The following is a 23,165-nucleotide window of genomic DNA, read 5'->3' on the forward strand; positions in this document are numbered from 1 at the left end:
CACCTGTTGATTCTGTAGTGTGTCCTGAGCTACCCCTGTCCTCCATCCCCAGAACCCTGCCCCAGTTCTGGCCTGGATCCTGTTGCTATGACAACGTAACATGGCACGACTGGGTCTCCCTTCTCCCCCTAACCACCTCCCTGGCATATCCTCCCCTCCACAGCAGCAGAGTGATGTGTTTGCCCTGGACACAAATGGGACTTGGCTGGCCCCTTGCTGCTGGCTCAACTCCTGTTGGATACTGTCAAGGAATAGGAAGGAACAAGATGTGGGGGTTTGAGGTTTGAGAAGCAGTTCTGGATCTTTCCATGGACCCCCGAGTCACTTTCCTCACCTTTAAAAATCAGGGTAATAATAATAATGCTGATCTTGAAGGATGTGGTGCTGTCATTGTTCTGTTTTCGAGAATCAAGTAAGAAAACTCTCAACTGTGCAACACAATGCCACCGTCTGTTAGTATTATGAAAGAATCTCTCCCTTCTGCTTACAAAACACAATCCAAATTCACCTTGAGCCTGAGTGTGGCCCTCAGGGTCCTCTACAATGGGGTTTCAGGCTCCCCTTTCCCCAGGACTGCTCCCTCCAAGTCCCCGCTGCCAGCATAACTGGACAACTTCTGGCTTTAGCACTCGCCGATGCCACCTTATCTCCCCTCCTTTGCTCATGCTGTGCCCTCTGACTCAAATCCTCTTCTTTCCTAACTGTACACGTCCAGGTAGGAATCTTCCTCCGCGGGCCAGCTCCAATGCCACCTCCTCCATGAAGCCCTCCAGGATATGACCTCAATTCCTGGGATTTTCCTTCTCAGAGGGAACCTCTCATCCTGTCTTGTATGGAAGCTAGTTATCTGTGAGGCCGTTCACTGAGCAAGCCTTCAACAAATCATGGCTGATTTATGCTGAGTGATTTGTGCGGACCTGTGTCCCAAGGAGGAGACTCCTAATCAATGCTATAGTGGTTACTTGCAGTTGATGCACATTTATCATTTTATCACCATCAATGAAACCTTGACAGTTCTACAAACCTTCATAGCCAATTCCTCATAAAGGCAATGAACTAAAAATTCCCAGCTCTGGAGACTCTTGTGGCTCTGGTGTCTATGTCCTTTTTTTTTTTTTTTTAAATCTGTGGTTTAATTTCCTCATTCAAAAAAAGAGGTATTTGGCTTGGGGCAGGGCATTGGCCCTTTGGGTCAGGTGATCTAAGAGGAGTGGCACCTGGTCTCATGTACCTACTTAGGGCTCTCTCTGAGCGGCCCTTAGGACCAGCTGGGGAGACCACCCATGGGGGTGCAGCCCACGCTCTGACCACCAGACTGCTTCTTCCATTCCCAGGAGAACTCTGTTCCTGGGCCACCTTCCCCCCTGGATGCTCTGCACCCTGCAAGGTACACCGGCTGCCAGTGGTGGGGTACAGGAGGGCAGCCAAGTTCAAGAGGAGGACAGGAGGATGTCTGGAGAGATGGGGAGAGCCTTCCTGGCTGGAATCCCCACCCCACAGTTACCCCAGGAGTCTCCGAGGTACCCCTGCCATCGGGGTGTGGGGGAGGCTGGCCCAAGTCACACATGTTGGGGTCCAGGGTAACAATCTGAGCCAGGGCACAAGGAGCCAGCCAACTGCTTTGGAAGCAGCAGGAAGCAGGCAAAGATTTCAAGACTCAAGTTCAAGGTTCTCCCTGTGACACTCGCTGGCCATTTACTTCCCACGTTGGGCCTTGGTTCCCACATCAGAAACTGAGTGACATTGGCTCCTTCACAGGGATGTTGGCTAAGAGGCCAAGGGGGAGGAGGGGGGCACTGCTCTGTATGGCAGGATGGCCAGGGCCGAGATGGGGAGGGCCACCATGCTTGTCCCGCTGGGCTTGGAGAAGGGCAGCTGCTGCAGCTGGAAGCACTCACTGCCCCCAAGCCGGGGTGCACAGGACGGGGCTGCCGAAATCGTTACCACCGACCCTGCCTTGCCTACCGTCCCCAGAGGCTGCTGAGTGGCGCTTAGTTCCCTCAGACTCTCTCACTGTCCCAACCCCACGGTGGGCCATCTGGACCCCTGGGAGGCCTAGTGGGGGCAGGAACCACCAGGTGGGCAGCAGATGGGGGCACGGAGGAAGGGACTGGACACCACGTTTGCACGCACCCCTCTGCCCTCAGTAGATTTTTGTGGAATGAGTGGGGCTCTCGGAGTGAGCTGCCCACCACTGACGGGGCTGCCGTGTGGGGTAGGAGCGCCTCCTCCTGCAGCAGAGGCGACTGGGTGGCCGCTCAGGGGGAGGGGGCCTGGCGCAGGGCCGTAGCCTCGCAGATAAGGAATCTGAGTTTCTGAAAGGGGGAGCGACTTGTGTTAAGAAAACAGCTTGCTTTCAGAAAGGGGAGCCAGAAGAGACAGTATTAGGGTGCTACGGCTTTTGTATTTATGTCGTCGTGACACACGACACCCCCTCCAGTCACCACCGTGAGTCATTCTCTCCTCCGGGGCCCTGAGGCCTCCGCTGTGGGGGAGGCGAGTGTTTCTGAGATTGCAGCACTAACCCCTGTTCTCCTGTGCTCACTTACTCTGGAGCCTGAGTAAGGAGTTGCTTGATCTCTCTGGGCCTCGGTTTCCCCAGGGACGTGGGAGAGGCCCTGGAAGAGTTCTGGGGTGGCGGGGGCTGGAAGGGAGGAAGGTGAGACCTGCGGAGCTGTCGGCAGACAGGTCAGGTTTTCAGGGACGCTCTGTGGGAAGGTGTGTGCACGCTTGGGTGTGTGTGCAAGTGTGCACGCTGGCCTGCATCTCGGCATGGAGCAGGGCCCGGCCGGGGAAGGAAGGACCACAGATGGGGGAGGGGAAGATCTACACGGATCTGAGGTGCTGTAGGGGCGTGACGGGGGGACTTGGCGGCCTGGATCCCCAACAGAGGGAGAGCTGCTAACCCGGGCTGGAGCACACTTGCCCCTCAGGCCCCACACCAGGCAGCCCACACACAGCGGGTCTTCAGGCTTGGCTCTGAACCCCGGCCACGCTTGGCCCCTCACCCCGCTCCACTTGTTCCCCAGCGCACTTGCCCTCCAGGCCCCCACCTCCCGCTCTCGTGTCCTGGGCCCTGCTCACCCTGCACACCAGGCTTGCCGTGGCCTCGGCTCCCCCCCGGAGCGGCTCCCAACAGAGGAGCAGCCGGGCTCCCCTCTGTGTACACAGCCTTGGGCCTCCTGAGGCATTTGAGCCCAGCCCTGGGATCCTCTCCTTCTAGAAATGGCTTCTCCGCATCCTCTCGGGCGCATGAGGGGTGTCATGAGTTGAATTGTGACCCCCACGCCGACTCATTCATGCAAGGCCTGACCCCCAGGACCTCAGAGTGCGGCTGTGTTTGGAGACAGGGCCTGCAAAGAGGGGATTAGAGTAAAACGAGGTCCCTAGGGTGGGGCCCAATCCAATATGACTGGTGTCCTTACAAGCAGAGGGGATCAAGACACGGACGTGCAGAGGGAAGGCCACGGGAAGACGCAGGGAGGAGGCGGCCATCTGCAGGGCAAGGAGAGAGGCCCCAGAGCAACCCGCCCCGCTGACCCTCTCGCCTCGGACTTCTAGCCTCCAGCACTGAGAAGCAAGTGTCTGTTGTTTTAGCCCTCCAGCCTGTGGCGCTTTGGGAGGGCCGCCCAAGCAGACTCACACAGGGGGTTGGCTATGTATGCCCCTCACAGCCTCAGTTTCCCCAATGAGAGGAGACACCGTATCAGGGGAAAAAGATGGGCTGGGGTCGCGCGGGTCTTGCACACAGGGATAATGATGGTGGCCGAGGCACTCCCAGCCCCTTCCTGACACCATACCTCGCATGTGACCCTTCCCAGCTGATCCGAGCAAGTTCCTTCCCACAACCCCGGAAGGCACACCCAGCTCTTTACAGCGTGGTAACTAAGAATGGGGTGCCTGTGGATGCCACAGCCCGCACTCCCATCCTCCTGGAATCCTCCCCCACGACCTCCCTGGGCCTGAATCTGCCCAGCCCCTTGGGGAGCACCAACCCAGGGCCGCTTCGGGGTTATGCTCAGCTGAGAGGCAGCAGCCTTCATTCTTTCTTGTTCCAGAAAGAGATGATGGCGTGAATAGAAGCTTCACTGGCCCTGTGTACAAGGGCATTGGACTGGACCCACTAGCACCCAAGAGAAGAAGACAGGAGATGGGGTGTGGGGTCCCCTCATCCTTCCATGCCTGGTGCTGGCACTGCTTCTCCCCACAGCCACCTGGATGGTACTTTGCTACTCCTTGGCTCTGTCCAGCCCCGGCCCCGACTGACCTGGAGCGTGGCCCTGGTGTGAGTATGAGCTGCCAATGACCATCGAACTGTTTCCTCCGTCACTTCTGTGAATGCCCCCTGCAGGCAGGACGCCGGCCCACGTGCCCCTTCACCTGTGCAGAGACCTCTCAGGCCAACCCCAACACCAGAAGGCACCTACTTATTTATGCTTTTGCTTTTCCAGCTGGACTGGGATATGGGCAGACACTGGGTTCACGGATCTCCCTTCTACCCTCTTATAAGGCCTGGGGCACCTGTGCAGGCCAGAGGCCCTCCTTTCTCATCTCAGGCTGGCTGTTGGTGTCTGGGAGCACAGCAGGGGCCTCTGGCCACCCCCACAAAACCTTCCCAATTTCTCTCCAGGCACACAGGCCAGCCCCCGTCCCCGCCCCCCAAACCGATCGAAAATATAATCTACATGGAGGCTTAGAGCCAGGCAGCCTGGGAATGGGGGTGCCTCTGGCCATCTCCCTGCTTCTAATCAAGATCAGATACCTCCTGCTTCTACCTCTAATTGTCCCAAAATTAAAACTAATCGCTGGCAAATCAGAAAAAAAAAGATTGTCATTAGCTTTGGTGAGTTTGAGGCTGAGGGACACGGCAGGGTGTGCTAGTAGGGCCTGAGGGCGCTGGGCTGTGCTGGGAGCGGGCTTGGTTACTCACGTGTTTGTGTGTGTGTGTGTGTGTGTGTGTGTGTGTGTGTGTGTGTGCATGTGCGCCTGCAAGGGCCACACCAGATGTCAGTGTTGGGGGATCCTTCGGCTGAACTTGCCTGAATGTAAGATTCAGCAGGAGCAAACAAAACAAGAGCAAACCGACTCTAGGGCTGGACCCAGGCTTAACACAATCCGAATCACCAGGGGAGAGACCTGACCGTCTGTATCTTTATCAAGCATCCCAGGCCTTGTTATCACAGGCTTTGGAAAACAACAGTGCTAAGCAGGAAGGGCTGGGAGACACTGAAGGCTGTGACTTGTATGGCATAATTTGATGTTGCTGACAGTGGATGATGAAGGACCCAGAGTCTAGAACAGTGTCTGGCATATACAAGCGTCGAATCTATGAATGGATGAAGGAATGAATGAGAGGCCGCAAGAGACACGGTTGCTGCAGGTGGCAAGGATCCTAGGGTCCATGTGTCCACTGTCAAGAGGTCAGGGATGGCCTTTGTGCAGTGACCCTCCGCCCCCCAGCTCAAACCTCTAGGCCCACAGCAGGGGTGGGACTTCGGGGAAAACATCTCTGGCCCAGGAGAGCTTCAGGGAAGGAAGCTTCCCTCTGAGGGTGCCTGGAAGAGGGCTCTGGCCAGGAGGAGGGGCGCCTGGGTTCCAGTCCTGCTCTTCCTTGGCTAATGGGTTAGATCTCCCCAGGGCAAGCATGCCATTTCTGAGGCCCCATTTCCCCATCAGCAAAACGGGGAATCATCAACCAATATACCAGGTACCACGGAGCTGGGTGCCAAAGTGAGGCTGAGGGAGGTTGTTTGTTTTTGTGTTTTAAATTAGTGATACCAGTATTAGCAAGGGTTTTAAGGAATGGGACATCCGCACACCCTACTTACTGTCAGAGGGTACACTAGACAATTTTCTAGACAGCACTTTCAAAATATGCTTTAAAGGCCTTGACACTGTTCATGCTCCTTGTCCCAGGGACTCCCCTTTGGGAGTCCCGTGCGTAGACATCAGCTCAAAGATTTATGTAAAAAGATATTCACTGTGATGTTACATTTATTAGTAAAAAATTAGAAACACCTAAATGGCCAAAAGCAGGGTATGGTTAAATAAAAGCAAATGCTTAAGAATGGATGTGTGCAGCCATTACAGATCTAGTTTTCAAAAAAAATATTGACTCCAATGGGAAAATGCTCACAAAATAGTTTGAACTAAACAAAGAAGGGTGTAAAACTGGCTATACGGTGTGATACCAATTTTACATAAAAAGATGTAGACATTGGGAGGAAAGACATCAAAATGCTAATGGTGGTTATACCTGGGGGGTGGGGATTATGGGTGATTGTTATTTTTTACTTTAGGCTTTGATGTATTTTCCAGTTGTCTGCAATGAACATGTATTGCTTGTAAAATTAGAAAGGAAACAATAAATGTCATTAAAAATGAAGGAAAGTGTTTGAAGCTATTCCAAGATTTTTTTTTAAAGGATATTGGGAAAAAAAAGAAAGAAAAGAAAGAAAGTACCTGTGTGGTTGGGGGGGCCACACAAACCCCCGCTCAGATCCCAGCTTTGACACTTCCTCGCTGTGTGAACTTAGGTAAGTTACTTAACCTCTCTGGGCCTCAATTTCCACACCTGTAAAATGAGGATCCTAGAACGTATTTCATAATGTTGTCATGATTAAATAAGCAAATTGCTGGTACAGAGTCAGTGCTCAGTGTTCATTTGTTTATTCATTCAACACTTACTGGTTATTTCATCCTGAGGAGAGAAGTGCTGACCCGCTTTTCTCTAGCACTTGATGCATTGTTCAGCTCACGGCAGGTCGTCTGTCAGTGTCTCTCAAGTTAAAAAGGACAAGTACAGAGATGATAGGTGCGTGGAGCAGAGCGTCCCAGGGAGTTCAAAAGTGGCACAAGGCTGGAAGGAGTACTAGTTTTGGGGGGGGGCCCTGAAATACACCTCCGGCAAATCTGCTGTGTGACCTCAGGCGGTGTCCTCCCTTCTCTGGGCCTCATCGGGGAGAAGCGGATAGTCCCTGCCCTGCCTGCTGCATGGGTGACCTAGGCGTGGACAGGTGCCATGTGTGCAGGGAGTCTGGTGGGTTCCGGACCAAGCCGGGGTCAGCGGGATAAAGGGGAGGTGACAGCTGGGCCCAGTGGGCCCCGAACACTGCCCTCCCCTATCTGCTAGGACAGGGCTTCCACATCCTGGGAAATAGTTTGGGTCTTGCACAGAGATGCTGGGCCCAGGGAGCCAGCAGGGGATTAAACCCAGCCCCAGGCTCTGTTCATCAAGCCCAGCGCCTAGTGCAGAAATGCTTCTGTCTTTCTCCGAGTTGACAAAGATGCCATATAGGCTGGTCCATAGAGGTATGTCCCCACCCAAGGCTGGGGCTGCCCTAAACCACCTCTTTGAGGAGGAGCCCAGCATAGGAATGGGGGCCTCCCTGAGGTCTGGGGCCTGGGCTGTCCACCCTCCCCCTGAGCCCCACTGTCCCTCCCTCCCCCACTTTGCTATACCCCTTCCCAAGGCAGCTCTGTCAGGGTGGGGCTGTCCCCCTCTCAACCCCCACACTGAGGCCCCGTGTGCCTGGAGCCTCGGCTGGTCTGGGAGCAGTCAGTGTGTATGAGAACTAACCACTCCCGTCATGGGTCGTGGAGGGCGGGCTGGAAGCAATCGAAGCTTCCAGAAGCCCATAGCCCCCAGGTGGCTCTTGCTCTCCTCCTTGGAGGCTGTAAATCCTGGGGAGGTGGCTTCCCTGTACTGTCACACCCCCTGCGACACCTGGCTGGAACAAGCTTGGGGAGGGGCCAGTGGGAGGGGCACCCGTCCCCCACTCTGCCTCAATTCCCCGAGGCCTGCTCACCGCAGGAGCACCGGTGATGGGCCACCAGGTCACCTCCTGCGTCTACCGGGGAACTCCCTCTTAGCTGCAGGGACGGCAGGGTCCCTACCCCAAAACGGAGGGTCAGGAAGCCTCCCCTCAGATGGGCTCTGCCACTCATCAGCTGTGTGAGCTTGGGTGAGCAGCAGCTGAGCATGCCTCTTCCTCAGTTTCCTAAACTGTCCCAGGGGGTGAAAAGGAAATGCACGTGTTGTAAGATGACCCATAAAGCCCTTCAGCCAGGACTGGCACACAGTCAGCCTTTTTTTTTTTTTTTAAAGATTTTATTTATTTATCTGACAGAGAGAGAGAACAAGTAGGCAGAGAGACAGGCAGAGGGAGAGGGAGAAGCAGGCTCCCCGCTGAGGAGGGAGCCCGATGTGGGGCTCGATCTCAGGACCCTGGGATCATGACCTGAGCCGAAGGCAGCCGCTTAACCGGCTGAGCCACCCAGGCGCCCCCACAGTCAGCCTTTTTAAATGTCAGCTTTTGTTTGGGAGTTACTGTCCTTGTCACGGAACGGAACTCATACAGCCTCCTGAGTCATGGCCCAGGGATCCCCCGAAACCCAGCGACCGGCTCCCCTCCTCGCTGTGTCTGAGCCTTTTGCTGCTTTGACTGGGGGTGACCAGCCTGCTGCGAGGTTGCTTCCTTTACCCCGGCCCCCAGCACAGAGCCATGAACAAATGAACGACTGGGGGTCCTGGGAGGTCGTGCCTGCTGCTGCACACGCATGCACACACGCACACACACTGGGTCTGTACCAGGGGGCCCTGGGAGGTCGTGCCTGCTGATGCACGTGTGCGCGCGCACACACACACACACACATGCACACGTACACAGGATCTGTACGCATCTTCCCCTTGCAGGCACCCCGCCCTTCCCCCTGTCCTGGGACAGCTATCCCAACTGGGCCACTCCTTTTGCTCCCTCAGCCTAAAATCCTTCCCTCCACCAGCTGTGACCCATCATGTTCGAGAATCAGGAAGGAAATCAGAGAGACGCAGGTGGTAGAATGGAGGGGAGGAGGACCCACTGGTGGAGAAGAGAAAGAACCAAGCTCAGCTAAGTCAGGGGCTAGGAGCTCAGCTAAGTCGGGGGCTTCCCAAGGGCCCAAAGGAGGGCCAGGGCCCCAGGGGTTCAGGCAGCCACAACCCCCAAGGTGCTGCCGCTGGGAGGGCCCTGCTTGCTGGCCCTGACCACCTGGTCCTTCTCCAGGGCACCTGAAGCCAGGAAGGAAAGAGCTGCTCAGTACGCAGCACAGCAGATCGGAGACCCACTGGAGCCAGGGCTCTTGTGTCCTGGCTCCCTGCTGGCCCCAGGGCCACCTTCCTGCCAGCCCCGGAGCCTCGGAGCCAGAGGGAAGCGACTCCAGGAATGGTTTCCTGGTCCTGAGAGCCTGGCTGGGCCCACTCCCTCCCTCCCCCTTCAACCTCTGCTCTCTCTCTGTGGGATGCTGTAAGCTACACCAGTGAGGCCAGAGGGTACAGAGTCTGTGGGCCCATGAAGAGAGGGAGGGGGAGAAAGGAAAGCCCAGGAGGGGGTGAGACAGACCTCCTGGGGGAGTCAGGATGGTGACCCTGGGCTGAAGAAACCTGAGCACAGAGGCAGGGTTCCTGGGCTGGGCAAGTCCAGGAGAGGAGGGGTTATCAGCTTCAGGGACAGAAGCTCTGTCCCTTCCAGAATGCGCAGTGGCCCTGGCCCCCGTCCGAGTGCCTGCTCTGGGGGCCTGCCCTTCAGAGCTGTGAGTGTGTGTCTGTCAGTCTGTCTGCACCTGTGAACTCAGGATGGGGACCAGAGGCTCAAACAGGCTGGTGAAGACAAGGAGGCTTTGTATTTCCAGGCAAGCATCCCTCACCCCTGCGGAACAGCTCTTTTATTGATTTCTGAAAATCCAGAGGGGACCCCATCCTCACCTCTGCCCCCTGCCACAACTCTCAGGGCGAGGGCAAACCTCAGTCTGCCCAGCTGTAATGGGCCTGATGAGAGGTCCCCTTTGTGGTAGAAAGGGCTGGGAGGGGGGCTCCGGGGTGGAGGAAGAGGGGTGGGGGGATCATATGTGGTCAGGTCTGGAGACTCCTAGTGGCCGTGGGGCTCAGAACAAAAGGAAACTACTGGAGTAGCCCCTGGTACTCGGCTGCCCTGTCCACCTCGGGCCGTGTGAGATGGAGGATCTCCCCACCTACACCCCCCAGAACCCCAACTCGCTCCAAACACCACTGTTTCTGGGATTTCAGGAAGACCACAGGTGCATGGGGGAATAGGGCAAAGGAGTCCCACTGCTGTGCTCATGGGAGGGGGCTTTTGCAGACAGAGCCCTGCTCTGCCAGTCAGGTCCTCGGGCCTAGAGCAGGGAGGAGGGAGGGGAGGGCAGCTAGAAGCAGGGCGCCCTCCAGGGAAGCAGGCCTGAGGGAGGCGGGCCCCCACGAGGTCACACCCTACACTAGAACTGCCCCTGCCCAGGGCCTGGAAACCCAGGCTTGACCTCCTCGGCTGGCCAACCTGCCCAGACCTCTGCTTCTGGCTCCCAGGAGGGCTGGGGAGGGGGGACAGTGGAAATGAGGCAAGGGTGAGGAAGCCCGGGGTCGGGGGGCGGGGGGCGGTGGTTGGGAAAAGGAGAGAGAGAGCTAGAGTCAGGAGAGAAGAGGGGAGGTAGAGAAAGAAACCAGGAGAGGGAGAAGGGGGGGAGGGAGGAACACCTCAGCCTGGCAGGTGCCGGGTGGGGGGGATGGAAGGATGGGGCAGGGAGGTGGGCAGAGGGCAGGGGTGGGGTACACGGGCCACCTGGCCTGGGAGCTGCAGCAGGAGCTGCGGGGGAGGGGCTGCTCTCTGAGTTACACTAAATGACTAACGTGCATTATCCTAATTATAGCGGAGCAAGCTGAGCCTTCCCACTGGCGCAGTCGCCTGCATCTCCTAATAAACAATTAGCCGCAAACAACAGAAAAAGAAAGAGTGTATGCGCATGTGCGTGTGTGCGTGTGTGCGTGTCTCCAGCATGTGTCTCCCTGCCCTGGGTGGGGGTGGGTTTGGAGCTGGGCCTTGGGAGGGGGCAGGCTCGGGGACAGCAGGGGAACTCCATCACCCCTGCAGCCCACTCCATCCCGGTCTGGGGGTCAGGGCTGCAGAGCACAGAAGGGCCACGAAGGGCAGGGCAAGCTCCTCGGGGGCCCGGCTCATCCTTAGAGGCTGCTTGTGGAGTGCAAGCACTGGGCTAAGTGTGTCACTCCTGTCCCCACAATAAATCCAGGAAATAACATCTCTCTTTCTGCCAATGAAGGAACCACAGCTCAGAGAGGCTAAGAGGCTTGCCCCAGGCCCCCATCAGGCCTCCTGATTTCCCTGGCCCCGGCCTCACTTCCTGGGAGCACTGGCACCTGGAAGTTGAGGACCCGGCGTATGGACTGACTGAGCTGTGTTTCCAGAGCCGCTCTGGTGGAGGGTGCTGTTATGAACGCAGGACTTGAGGCTCGTCCGCAGTGCATGTGTACGCGAACCATCTCTGATGTTCTGACAACAGTCCCGAGAGGTGGACTTTCCTCCGATCCCGTTTTCAGGGAGGCCTAGTGACAGGAAGGTAATTTGTTCACAGTCCCAGAGATCTCATGGCAGAACAGGGTTCGGAAGTCAGACTCCGGGGTGGGGCGTCTGCTGGGGCAGCAGGGCTGGGCCCTGGGAGCCAAAGTCCAGAGTTTCCAGTTGGGGAGGAGAGAGCCACCCACCGAGGGGCAGAGCACATTCCAAGCCAGTCTGGGCATCCGGACCTGGAGGAGGAGCCCAAGATGGTCCTAAGGCTGAGCCTTGGCTGGGTTTCCCTGACTCAGTTACAAACTATCTAGGGCCTTCCCTAGAAGTCTTTGGTGGCCCCCAGCTTGGGGCCTTGGGAACTGGGAGGTTGGGGAGGGAGGCCCCTTCTTGAGCTGGCCCCTGGGCTGGAATATATGTGTGTACTGGAGGTGGGGCAAATTTGGGGACCAGGGCATTTGCCACCTGCAAGGAGTGACCTGGGCCTCAGTTTACCACCTGCAGATGAGTAGTCTGACCCATCTGTCTTGGTTTGCTTGGTGTCATGGGTTTCATACTGACAGCCCCTCAGTCCTGGGCAAACTGACAGAGCCGGTCACCTTAAGAACTCCTTCTAACCCTCTAACCTTCTAACCATCTAACCATCCCTTCCTGCTCTGCCCCATAGGGTAGTGACAGGGCCGAGACAGAAGAACGACAAAGTGTGCAGGGTGACTGCAGGGCCTGGGCCAGTTTCCCATGGGTGGGTGGGGTGGAGGGTGGGAGCCTTGGGTGATGGGATCTGCCTGCCAGTTGGGGGGAGATCAAGCCACTTAATCTTTGGACCTCAAATCCCTCACCCACAAAATGGGGCCAACAAAACCCACCTATATACGGGTGTGGTGAAGAGTAGATATGGGAATCCATACTGAATGTTCTCACGGACCCCAGCTCTGGGGTGCCCCCCATCGCCCCCGTGGAACCCTCCTGATCTGCTCTGCCCCACCCTAACTGCCCCTCAAAGCCTAGGCCCTCTTGTACCTGGTTTCTCTTGGTGCCACACTGACTGACTGATGGGCAGTCGTCTAGTTGAGGCTCCATGGGCATTTCTAATCCAGAGCAGGTCAGGGGTCTTCAAGATTCTCTGATTGGAACCACCCACTTTACAGGTGAGAAGACTGAGGTTCAGAGAAGACAAAAACCCTGCCCAGGTCTCAGAGCTCCCGCCTCCCCCACGGACCACGCAGCCTCATTGCAGCCCATTCCTCCTCCTTGTGGGATGCTTTCTATCCTGCTCCCCGGGCCAACATCCTCAGGAGTGTTTCATTCCTACAGTGCCCTGCGTTGTGCGTCCCTACCTGCTCTTGAGTCATCTCCCACTCCCCACCTCATACACTTGGGTCTGGGCCACCGAGCGGCAGAGCACATTCCAAGCCAGTCTGGGCATGAGAGCCATGCTCCCTGCCTCTGTGCCTTTGCAATTCTGTTCCCCCTGCCTGCGATGCTGTTCCCCATGCACTCTGCTTGGTAGGTGTTGCTTGTCCTTTGACTTCTCCCGAGTGTCACCTCCTCTATGATGCCCTCCTTGACCACCCCCAAGGCTGGGTTAGGCACTTCTGAGCTGCTTGCCTCCCACATTCTGCGTTTTTCTCTGTATGGCGACTGTCATTTTCCAGGTTTTGCTTTCTCTCAGACCGAAGCCTTGCTGAGGGCAGGGCCTTTCACCTTGAAGCCTGACTGCCCAATACTCAATAAAGCACTCAATAAAGATATTCAACAAGTAAATATTTACTCAGCCCCTATTCTGCTCAAGACCCTGCTGGGAACTGCCAGGGAGACAGAGATAAAGAAGATAGTTTCTGCCTGTAAGGAATTTATCAGCTAACAGGGAGGCCAGACAGGTATATAAATAACCATGCTAAAAGGTAGGAAGTGCTGCGAGGCTCAGGGGGAGCCAGATGCCCTGGGGGGAGGAGGAGGGACAGAGTGGCAGGGCTTCCTAGAAGAATGGGAGAAATGGATCAACTAAGGAGTGTGATGGGATCCAGCGGGGTGGGGGGGCTTCCAGGCAGAGCGAGCAGGGTGGCAAATGGGGCCAGGGATCAAGGTAGCTCTGGGCTGGGTGGCATGAAACAGGGAGCTGGGGAGGATGGCACGGTGACAGTGGCAGGGGGGTGGGGGTGGGCGGGGGGGGGAAGGGCCTTGGGTGCCAGATGGAGGAATCTGGGGATTTTATCCCAGGGGTTTTCTAGCTGTATTCCCTGGAGCCCTGGGGCACTGCAGATGGCCTGAGGCCCTACAAGGCCCAGGGTGGCCCAAGGAGGGGGGTGCTACAGGGGTCCTCAGCAGCTTTTGTAGTCAGGGATTTTCACAGAGGCTTTCACAGGCATAATAGCTTTTAAAAGTTCGCCCATCATGCCGAGGGTGATGGGGAGCCACTAGGGTTCTGGAGCAGGGCAGTGATGCCATGAGGTGGTGCCTGGCCTTATTTCCCAGCCCCCTCCCATACACCCTGCCCCCAACATAGGCTCAGGACAGCAGGGCAAAAGCAGGGGACCTGGATGAATCTGCCGCTCTGAGGGGCTGATACATGGCATGAGAAGCAAGCGCTACAATTGTAAAGAATTTCCCGAGCTTATGTTATTGCAACAACATGTCAGGTGAGCCTGAGCTCCAGGCATCCTCAGGCGAAGGGCCCAGACCCCCCGCAGGAACCTGCCCTGGCCCGCAGCTCACCCAACAGCCCCCTCTGCTCCCAACGGCCTTTTTCTTCCTCCTCTCCCGCCCGGTCCCTGTCCCCAGTCTACTCAACACCAGCCCCGCCTGCTCTGTCTCTTGAGCCCCTGATGGGAGGGCAGGAGGACTGAGCACAGGGCCTTCCCCATCCACACCTGGAACGTGCTCTCCCCTCGACTCCTTCAGGAAGCCTGCGTGGGCTGCTGTAAAGCAAGACTGGTTGAGGAACTCCTATTGCTCATGTGGAGGAGCCCGAGTTGAGGGTGACTGTGAGTCTGAGTCCACACTCAGTGGAAGAAGAGAGCCGTAAATGCTGAACTATGTCTGCTGTGAGGGCTGGATGGGGACACAGTGGCCCCTGCGTCCGTCTTTAGTGTCCTGACCCTCCTGACTCCAAGCACTGAGATGGGGTATTCAACGAGACATTTTGAGCTTCCTTACAGCCCTCAGATTCCAGAAGAGGCCATACAAGAGCAGATGACATCTCTTCCGTGCGAAGGCCACCTGCTCCCTGATCTCTGTGGAAGAGATGCGCCCTAAGGTGTCTGGGGTCCTAATGCCGCCGGTGGTTCTCCGGGCACAGTGACTCCGGTCCTCCTTTCTGAGAGGAAGCGACAAGAAGGCAGACAACAGACTCTCATTCTCAAAAGTCCTTTGCTCACTCCAACTTGGGGGTGACTGTGAAGTCCCGCTCTGAAGGTCAAAGTTTGAACTTGCTGAGTGCAGATGTGCTAACCGCTGACTCCATCTCGGGGCACAGGATAAACAACGATGATGGCAACAGTGCCATTCACGGAGCCCTTCTGTGTGCCAAGAGCTTTAGGCACCCTTCCTTCCATCCTCCCACGGGGGCACGTGTCCATTATCCCAGGGTTATACAGGAGGACACTAGGCCTAGCCATGCCCAAGGTCATGGCTAATAGATGATGAGTCCGGAATTCAAACCCAGGTCTGACTAGCACCAGAGCATCTCAAGATGTCCTGGGGAAGAGATCTGTCTGTTGCCCCAGGAGGCGGGAAGGTTAGGACACCTCCCAAGGACAACCATGATTCCCTGACCCGAAAACCTGTCACCTCGTACCCTTGTCTGCCTCCCCTGTGGTCTGCGGTCCCTTGGGCGTGAGGACAGACTCTCATCTCATCTCTGTATCCCCAGGCCCCAGCAGACATGTACGTTTTCCTAAATATTGGACTAAGATTAATGAGTGGAATTTTGGGGCAGGCAGACTTGGAACTAAAAATGAGTTGGTAATTTCTTGGGGTCTGAGCTGCCTAGCAACAGAAGGGACGGGCTTGTGGGGGTAGTGAGCTCCCCATCCCTGGAAGGAACCCAGCCACCTGAGGCTGACGATCTCCCCCAGGGGCTTCTGCCCAGGCAGAGGGTTGGCCTGGAGGACCTCCCAACCATGAGATTTTGTGAGGCTACCGTTCTTAGGAACTGCGTCTACTGTGTAAAGCTGGAGGAAGAGAGGAAGGAGTAAGGGAAAGGAAGAGAGAGGGAAGGGCTGAATGGGAGAGGCAGAGTGGGGAGGGGTCCTTCGGGCAGGGCAGGTGTAGCCAGGGAGGGCAGCTGGAGAAATTCAAGCAGTCATGTCTCTGCTCTTTAGGGGAGGTCATGGGATTGGGGTGGCATACTGCCCCCAACCCCAGGTAGTCCAGTCCCTCCCTCTCTCCAGGGAACACAAGCACAAATGCAGGGTATGAGCCTGGGTCCCATGTCTCCCTGGGCACATCCTGTCTCGTCCCTGGGCCTCAGTTTCTATGCCTGTGATCTCTGGGGCCCTTTCCAGCTCTGAGCCCGGCTCACTTTCTCCCTGGGTGGCAGACGGAATGGTTGGTCTCGGTTCTTCACTGCCCTGTACCCAGCCATAGCCTTGTGTAGGTGGGGTCGACTTCCCCACCTCCTGATTTGGAGTTTGGCCATGGCACTTGCTTTAGCTAATGAGATTCCAGCAAATGAAACACACACAGAGACTTGAAACGTGCTTGCACCGTTGGGTCTTTTCACCATGAGAAGAATATGCCTTAAGTAGCACCTGGTCCAAAGAGGATGCGAGAAACATGGAGGGACCAGCGCCCGAACAGCAGCCTGGAGTCCAGCCGGCCAAGCCCAGTGCAGAATAGCCAAACCCCAGATACCAAACTCACGAGAAAGAGGCACCCCTCGATATAGAGGGGAGTAGTCTGTTATGCGGCCTGATCGTGGCAGGAGCTGACTGCTAATCGTTCCTAGCTGCATGGAATCCTGATGCTGACAAGGGGCTTTGAAAGGTTGTCTCAGCCCTTCTTCTGCCAGTTGACAAGCCCACAGCTTACTGGAGGCATAGGGCAGTCTCCCGTCTGTCTGCAGCCTAGGTGGGACAGCAGGACAGGGTCAGGCTGCCCTGAGGCTAGGGGTGTATTTGGGGGAGGCTGGCGCCTCATCCAGGCTGGCTCTGGATGACAAGGGAAGGGCCTCCATAGGAGCTTGCCTGGAAGGGGCAACCCTTCCTGTCCCATGTAGCCATTGAGATGGGGGTGCCGAGCTCACCTGACCCCCTTATTCTAAAAAGAAATACCTTCGCAGGGCCCAGCGGTGAAGAGCCACGTAGTTCCGGCACTGGGCTGAACCTCACTCATCATATGGTTCATGCTCGGAGGGCCCCAATTGCCCGTGTGACAGTCAGGAACAAGGGACCTGAGTCTGCTCACTTAGGACTTCGTGGCCGATTACATTCGGAAATGCAAGCAGCTCGTCAGGCAGCGAGGACAGGCACATCCCTCTCAGCGCTGCCCACGCACGCACGACCCCTCCAGGCTCGCCCCGCTTTTCTGGGCAGTTCTGGGCAACGGGGTTGCCAGCAGTGGGGGTCTGCAGCTCAAGTTTGGAAGAAACCTGGCTTTGAATCCCAGCCCCACTTTTCTCCAGCTGTGTGACCTTGAGCAAGCTGCTCAACCTCGCTGAGCCTCAGCCACCTGTCCATTAAAGGGCTGACAACAGTAATGGATACTTCACGGGGCTGCCGTGAAGATAGGAGGGTATGATGCAGGCTCTGCGCGTGGTGCCCGGCAGATACGTGCTCAGTAATAAATGCTAGCAATTGCTATTAATAATAAATCACTTTCATTAGACTTAGGACTTTATCTTCCTGAAAATGCATTTGTTCCTTTATTCAGTCCTTCAAAGGCTTTCCGCGTGCCAGGTAGGGGAGAGAGAGGTCACCATTGGACTCTGAGGGGGACAGACCCACAGGTAGCTAACTTGGCTGCTAAGGGTGTATAGGGCAGGGAATCATGGGGTCCGCCTGGGAGGCTCAGCAGGCCCCTCCGCTGGGGCGCGTGAGTAGGATTTTGCCAGGAAGAGCCAGGGCTGGGTGGGTGAGCACGGTGACATGGGACACTTGGGATGTGGTGAGTTTAGGCACCAACGGCCATCTGGGTGGGGGGAGCACCCCGAGAGCATGTGTTTAGCGGGAGAGGGCAGAGAGGTGGGTGAAGGCACAGGAGAATGGGCGAGGCCAGATCAGGGCTCTGGATGCCACCATGAGGAGCTTGGAGGATTCCATCCTATACCTGGGCAGTGGGAGAGGGAGGCTGGTAAAGGCAGGAGCATGGTGGTGACATGGTCAGATTTTCATGTTGAAAACAGACCCCCTGGACACAGGATGCAGTTGCGGTGGTCTGGGGGAGAGACGCGGGGCCCGAGTGGGGTGGTGACGGTGAGGAAACAGAGGACCCTTCCTGAGAAGCCACTGTGAAGCCCAGACTCAAGGGCCCATCTGTCTGAGCCTGGTCCCAGCTCCACAGCCCAGCTGCTGTGTGGCCTTGGGCAAATTACCACCCTCTCTGGGCCTGCTTCCTTGTCTGCAAAGTGGAGACAGTACTGGTACCCACCAGGGTTGTTGGGAGGATTCAATGAGTTAATATGTGCAAACCCCTTAGAAAAAATGCCAGGTCATGAGTAAGCACCAGCAGGTGACAACTATCTGTCACTTTATAGCAGCATTGCCAACCAGACCCAGGCCAGGTGAGGGAGGAAGGAGGCGGGAGAGGGAGAGGTCTAGATGGTGGGCACTTTGCCCACTTTGGCCTCCGGGTGGAAGGAGGGCAGCTCCACTGAGGGAGGCAAGGCTCAGGGGGGTGACCGGGCCCGGTGGGTGACAGAAGTGAGGAAGCCGTGCCATATCCCGAGCAGACGTGGCTGGGTGGCTGCGTCTGGCGCCCAGGGCTCCGAGCGTGTTTGAGACGGCCGAGGGGGAGGACAGCCCCCAGGGCACATGGCTGAGAGAGGAGGAAGGAGAGGAGCTGCAAGGAGGCTGAGAAGGCGGGGTTGGGGTGGGGGGGCGGTGCATGGGGACGCCCAGGGGAGAGAGCTGGCCAGAAGAGGACAGCGCCACAGATCACACCCAGGGAAGGAATGGCCCCCGCGGGCTCCCTCCAAGGTTGGGGCCAAAGTCCGCTCAGCATCACCACCCACGTCGCCCTGTGTCCCCCGTCCAATGGATGCCTATGCAGGAGCAGGCACGGCACACACCCTCCCTGTCCACGGCACCTCCCACGGCGTGGCGGTTTAGTTAATATGACCAGGAAGGCACCACTTGGCTAAGCCTCGGAGTCCTCAGCTGGCTTCCGTGGAGCACGTCTGCACGGTGTGCTGGCCGCTGAGCTGTCTCCTCCCTTGTGACCTCTCTGGGCCTCGGTCTCTCTCCCAGGAACGATAGCAAGGGGCTAAGTGGCCCCTCCCCGGGCCCCTTCCAGTCCTGACAACCTCTGCCCCAAGGCCACAGGTGGTCTGTGGGTCTGTCACTCCAGCCTCCTGCCCTGGGGGCCCCCGAGACCCACAGACTGGGCAATCTGAGGTCCCTCACATCCGAGAGGCCACCCTGGCTTATCCTCGAAGGGAGTGTCCCAGGAGAGGACACCTGGGAGGTGAGGGTCTCCTGCATTTGTCACTGTCCTGCACCCTGACCCTCACCCACCCTACTTCTTGTCAGCCAAGATGCAGCCCCAAAGAGCACTTCACGGAAGAGCTTAGCACCAAGAAACTACCTCTGGGCCCCGCACAGGCCAGCTGGTCTACCTCCATCCCTGGTAAGCCAGGCCTAGGCTAGGTGACAGGTCTCACAGGAAGACCTCCTCGGGAGGCCATGTCCCCACGTGGCCCTGCACAGCTGCCTCTGGTGTTCTGCACCAGCACTTCTGGGGACGTCTCCTGAGAGGTGACTCTCTTCTCTCTGCAGACAGTTCACTTACTTCAGCCCACTTGGACCTGCTTCCCCATCTTCTGCCCTTGGCGTAAGTGAGTCTGGTCACGAGGCGGGTGAAGAAAGCCATGTGGTAGGGTCTCCAAGGGAAGCTCAACTCATTCCATGGTGGACGCTGACCCTGTGTGTGGCCTGCTTCCAGATTCTCTTCTCCTGCCCACCTCCCCCAGAAACCAGTGCCCTGGGCGATGCCCTCCCTCTGCCCTGAGTGTTAGGCCCAGATTGAGTCCATGGGGAGGAAATCTGAGCCGTAGTGGCTTTCAGGAGACGTGTAAAGGCATGGAAGAGAGAAGGGCTCCTTCCCCTCCACCCCCCACCCCTTCTAGGATGACTTGTCAAATGTGAGAGCTGTAGGGCCCTAGCCCAACTTCCTCTCCAGGTCCGGAGTTGGGTAAACTGAGGCCCAGAGGAGTGAAGGGGCCTGTCTCAGCTCCCACAACTCAGGGTAGATGGAGCTACGTGTTGGTCTGGGGACCCTCGCCTCAAGTGCTGCTACCCCCACTCCTCTTGTGGGCGAGGCCAGGCCCAGGTACTCATAGGGCCCAGCTTCCGGGCAGCACTGTTGTCCCTTCCAGAAGATGGCTGTTCTCTCCGTGGCTGGGCGGAGGCAGCTGGCTTTTCTCTGGAGACATGGATTTTTGTCCCCACTTCCCTTTTCTGGTGGAAGGTGGAGCCTGATAGAGTGGGGAAGTGGTTTCCAAACCGTGTTCCTTGGCACCTCTTGGGGGCACAGACCGAGCGCCTTCGGGAAACTGTAGGGTCCAAATGGTGTGGGGAGAGGGGCGCGGGACCAGGCTCCGAATGCCAGGCGCAGATCCTTCTATTCCGCTGACTTGGAGCCATCTCCTCCCTGGAGGACCCCTAATTGCTCATCTCTGGAGCAGGGATTAACCCTGCCTGACCTACCTTATGGGGCAACTGCAGGGGTGACAGCTGTGGAGGCCCTCAGGAAGTGCACTGGGAGGGGTCACAAGGTTCAGGACTGTCCCTGAGCCTGGGGCTTTGGGATGGGGGTGGGAGAAAGAGGCCAGGGCACTGTGTCCTCCTTCCCTCCGCACTGCTTCCTCCCTTGGAAGCCCCAGAGGGACCACAGCCATTACAGAGAAGGGACTTCAAGTCGACAAAGACAAATTGGCTTAATTGACCCAAATTAGCAGCAGGGAGGGCCCTGATGGCCCAGCTGCTGGTACATTTAATCACTGTCACCCTGTGTGGTCAGGGATGGGCCCCCTCCCCCAAGGCCATCAGGGTCACCTCCCCTCTGAATGGCCGCCTCTCTGGAGTCCTCTGGCAGCAGGAAGTAGGGCTGGGACTTTGGGGACAAAGACAGCTCTCGGCCAGAGGTCGGAACACCCTGCAGAGCTGAGCCCGGCACTCAGGAGAGACACCCTGGTCTGGGATGGGGCCGCCTCAGGAGCTGGGGGGCCCTCTCAAGGCCCTCAGTCTGAGTTCTGTGGCTGCCCTTTGCGGCTGGCTGGCCCCCAGACGGACCATCATCCCTCCCCTGAGATGCTGCCCCACTCCTGCACTCTCGAGGCTCAGCGGAGGGAGGGCGCTGGCCAGACCTCTGGACCAGCCTCTTCTCTGTCAGTTGTCCCCCGCATTCCTTAATGACTCTGGGATGATGGTCAAGTCGGGGTCTCCTGCAAACCTCCAGAAGGTTGTGAGCCAGAGCCCTCCTTGGTGTCTGGTGACACCCTTCCCAGGACTCTGGTCAGCTGTTACCGCCCAAATCCTGTGTCCTGAGAAGGCAGTAAGGACACTCCTCCCCACCCCAGCCCCCTTCAGGTTTCTGCCTGCTCCCTGGTGGGGACCGTCCCCTCTCTCTTCCCACAGCAAACACTGTTAGACACGCACTGGGAGCTGGGCCTGGGCTGGACCTCCAGGTCGGGGGGGGTCCCGTGACCTCATGGCCTCCCTCTCCCAGCTCCCCATCTCCAGCTGCACATTTTTTTCTGCTTGGAATCTCTGATCTGCCAGAGCTGTCCTTGCATGCCCTGTGGAGGCCGTGTGTGCAAAGGACCCTGACGTCTGTGTCCTTCACAGCTGCGTCCCGGGCCCCAGCTCTGCCCTGGCCACTCTAACCCCTGGCCCTCTGCCTGCCCCGGACACCTCAGCCCTTCTCTGGCTTCTCTCCTCAACTGCCACTCAGCCCCCCTCCCTCTGACTCCTCTCTGCCATCTCCACAGATGCCCCACGGAGTTCAATCCAGGTACTTAGGTCCCAACTCAGCACAGGCCCCAAGGGTGGGGCCCATGTTTGGCTCACTGGGAGTGGAACATTCTCTCCCTCTCCCTCCCTCCCTCCCTCTCTCTCTCTCTCTCTCTCTCTCACACACACACACACACACACACACACACACACACACTCCAACTGATAGACAGACTGCTTATCAAAAGTTCCCTGGAAATTGGGTATTAGGACCCGGAAGCGCATTCCAATGCCTTCCTCCACAGAGCCAGTGTTATCAACAGCAGTTCTGTTCCCAGGCTAGCCCACCAAACGGAGGTTGCCTATAATGTGTCCAAAAAATATTTATTGGGCACCTACTAGGTGTCTCATGAAACTGCACAGCGGTTCTAACAGTGTCCCCTTGAGTTCTGTGCCCTGAAACAGAGGACTACGTGAGAGAATGAGAAGACAAAAAAAACAAAACTAAGTCTCTCTTAAAAATCACTTAAAAATAGGACAGGCCTGTCCTTCCTATCACCTTCTCTATCCCCTTCCTCCTTCCGAGGGCTCCCAGCCTCTGGACCTCAGGGCCTCCAAGTCCCCTCTGCACAGGACCCCAGCATGGCGGCAGCCCCCCTGGGCTCATCCCGGTTCTAGAAGCTTTATAAGATGCAGGTTCCCAGGCCCCTCCCCAGGCACACAGGTCAGCAGGTCTGGGCGGGTCCTAGAAGGGGACACCTGCCTACTACCAGCCCTCCCGTCTTGTTCTAGTAGTGCGTCTCAAGGATCACCCGGGAGCCCATGCCCCACCCCAGACCAGTGGCTTCAGAATCACTAGGGCTGGGACCCAAGGCACAAGCAGTTTTTTAAAAAACTCCTGAATGTGTGGCCAAGATTCAGAAGTGCTGTCTGAGTTGTTCTATTTCTTTTTGTCTCCCCTTTCCCTACACCTGAACCCCCAGACACTATAACTCACACCTGCCCCCTCCCCCTTTTCACTCCCGTGTCTTCTGGGGACCCACGTCCCTGCCTCGATGGTGACACTTAATTCCATACACCCGGAGTCAGACCAAGCAAGTGTCTGCGGGACCTGGGATGAGGAGTCCACATCTTGGGGCAATCAAGTTTGGCTGAATGGGATCCCGGAGGCTGGAGGCCAAAGGCTGTGTTTAGGCCTGGACAGGACTGCCCTGCATCTCTCCCAGCTGGGGGTCCAGGGTCCTGTGGGTTACCACTTCCTCAGCCCCGGAAACCCTGCACTACTGGGCCAGGGCTGGGGTCCCCAGCCTGGGTCCCACAAGCTCATGACGAGTGCAGGCTCACAAACCCAAATTGGTGGAAGGTGATTTCACATTTGTAACAATTACTCACTTAATTGGGTTCCAATTAAATTGGAGAGGAAGCGGAGGGCTGTGTCTGTGTTTATTCTCCTCCTTCCTCCTTCTGTACATCAAAGAGAGTGCAGGGAGGGTGACAAACGGGCTTTATTCCATCTGGAACAATCCGCCTCCTGTCAGGGGCAGGGAGGGCTGCCCTGGGGCCCCACCTGCCGCCTTCTGAGCAGCTCTCATGCCTGCATTTCTCATCAGAAGCTGGACTCATTCAAGGGTCCTGGGGGGGCTGGGTGCCCAGGCAGGAGCCAAGTCTTCTCATGGGCTTCACCCCCACCAGGGGGGCTGAATGT

At 57.2% G+C, this 23,165-nt stretch overlaps 1 protein-coding gene across 1 annotated transcript in view; it reads right to left on the reverse strand.

Moving 5' to 3' along the window:
• Nucleotides 1-23,165, reverse strand: part of TMEM132E (transmembrane protein 132E) — a 53,114-nt gene that overhangs the window by 13,546 nt on the left and 16,403 nt on the right. The window lies entirely within an intron of this gene.

The sequence above is a fragment of the Phoca vitulina genome, unplaced genomic scaffold, assembly GCF_004348235.1.
Source record: "Phoca vitulina isolate PV1807 unplaced genomic scaffold, GSC_HSeal_1.0 scaffold40, whole genome shotgun sequence".
NCBI classification, from domain to species: Eukaryota; Metazoa; Chordata; class Mammalia; order Carnivora; family Phocidae; genus Phoca; species Phoca vitulina.